The sequence below is a fragment of the Tenebrio molitor genome, unplaced genomic scaffold (assembly GCF_963966145.1).
Source record: "Tenebrio molitor unplaced genomic scaffold, icTenMoli1.1 SCAFFOLD_577, whole genome shotgun sequence".
NCBI lineage: Eukaryota > Metazoa > Arthropoda > Insecta > Coleoptera > Tenebrionidae > Tenebrio > Tenebrio molitor.
This window is the reverse complement of record NW_027184172.1, coordinates 9,542-11,398: the sequence shown is the minus strand read 5'-3', so window position 1 is coordinate 11,398 and position 1,857 is coordinate 9,542. Positions and strand designations below refer to the sequence as shown.

The 1,857-nt window shown below is 45.0% G+C and overlaps 1 non-coding gene across 1 annotated transcript; it reads left to right on the top strand.

The window, feature by feature from the left end:
* The first annotated feature begins 1,067 nt into the window (after positions 1–1,067).
* LOC138140906 (5S ribosomal RNA) lies at positions 1,068–1,187 on the top strand. The gene has a single exon (XR_011162817.1). It is a non-coding gene; the product is annotated as a 5S ribosomal RNA (ribosomal RNA).
* The last annotated feature ends 670 nt before the right edge of the window (positions 1,188–1,857 follow it).

Below are 1,857 nucleotides of genomic sequence, written 5' to 3'. Positions count from 1 at the left end.
CGACGGTTTACGTCGGCGGTGCGGGGTAGACGCGTCGATTCCGGGAATCCATATTTCGTTCGCCGAAATATTGGTCCATCTCTTCCCGGAATACCGCGCCACCTTCTCGATTTTACGACATCTTCGCGTCGCCAAACGCTTCCGAAACGGTCGAAGCACAGAAAGGACCTGGTGTTCGAACCGAGGCAATTCCGACAACAGGATGCCGCGAACCGCCTCTCCGACGTTCAGGTCGATCGTTTTCGGCGGAAGTTGAAACGGGACGAGTCGACGACGGGTCCCGTTGCCGTCCGGACCCTTCGGGACGGCCGAAAGTCCGTCGAGAGGATCATCCGAAAGGAGACGGTCTTCATCGTCCGACCGATGCCGCACCTACGAGTTTTCCGATATTTTCTTCGACGGATCTTCAGGTTTTCTTCCTTTCTTCCGTCTTTCTCTCTTCGTAATTTCGTGTCCGACCTGCGTCGTCCGAAGTCGGGGTGAAGATCGAAGAAAAAACGCCAAAAATAACAACTCGTCAGCCACGCACACCGCGTTCGAATGTCTAACGGTCCAACTTGGATTTTCGAAGATCGCCGAATCCGAGGGACGATAAATAATAATAATAATAATAATAATGGTAATAAATAATAATGTTAATAATAATAATAATGATATGATGATTATAACGATAATTATTATAGATAGGTAAATAGAAACACAGGTCTCCTCTCGAAAATCGGAACTTCCTGATATTACTTACATATTTCGGTCGATCCAAATGTGGGAATCTCGTCGTCGTCGGAGCAAGCAGCGCGGTAGGTGGGGTGAAATTCTGGATTTTCCACCGCCGCCGGCGGTCGAAAAATGTGCGACGCGGGAGATCGCCAGTCCGTCTAGTAGTCTCTCTTGTCGTTAGAGCGTGACGTGGTGGTTGTTGTGGGATTTCCCGTTAGTTCGGTCCGACGTCGGTCGTCAGAGGGTAAGTGCATACGGAAACGAAACGCATCGCGTTTTGATGTTCATATTCGTGCATCGGAATGTTAAAAGCAATATATTTTACACCAACGATCACACCTAAACACCACGGCAACGGCCATACCACGTTGAAAAGCACCGGTTCTCGTCCGATCACCGAAGTTAAGCAACGTCGGGCGCGGTCAGTACTTGGATGGGTGACCGCTTGGGAACACCGCGTGCCGTTGCCCCCCAACACTTTTTGTTTTTTTTTGAAATCCATAGCAACCACCGAACCGATTTGTTTTTCGTGCAGGTATTCGGAAACATGCACAGACCCGTATAATGTAGATTCATAGCTTTAAGTACTAGATAATTAAGAAAACAATTTTTTTTGTCGATTAATTGTAAACAATTGCAGAATAAAAACTCGTCAAACGGTAAAGGTTGTCGTTCGATCACCGAAGGTAAGCCACGCGGGCAGCGGTCAGCACTTGGACGGGTGACCGGTTCATTATATTCCTTCCGTGAGTTTAACAAAGATAACATATGCAAATGTCGTAAGTGCGACGAGGAAGACGGCGATCTTTTAATGTAAAAAAAATATATATTAGGTTACGCGTACATGCCACTTTGACTGCTGCTTTATTTTTTTGGTTTTTAAATAATTAGAGATCTGAATTCAACATATCAGTTCTATGTTATAATGGACAGACAATGTTGTATTCTTGGCCCCTAACACGTTAAGACCAACATAAAAACTAGAATAACTTACCATTCGTTAAACGTTAAACAATTTCGAACCACGTTTTTTTGAGCTCGAACAAACTCATAACACAACACTCATTTATTAGTCACTGGACCATTGTAAAACGAGAAGAGAGAAAAACCATGCGAAACTATTTTTAAAACGAAGAGAAT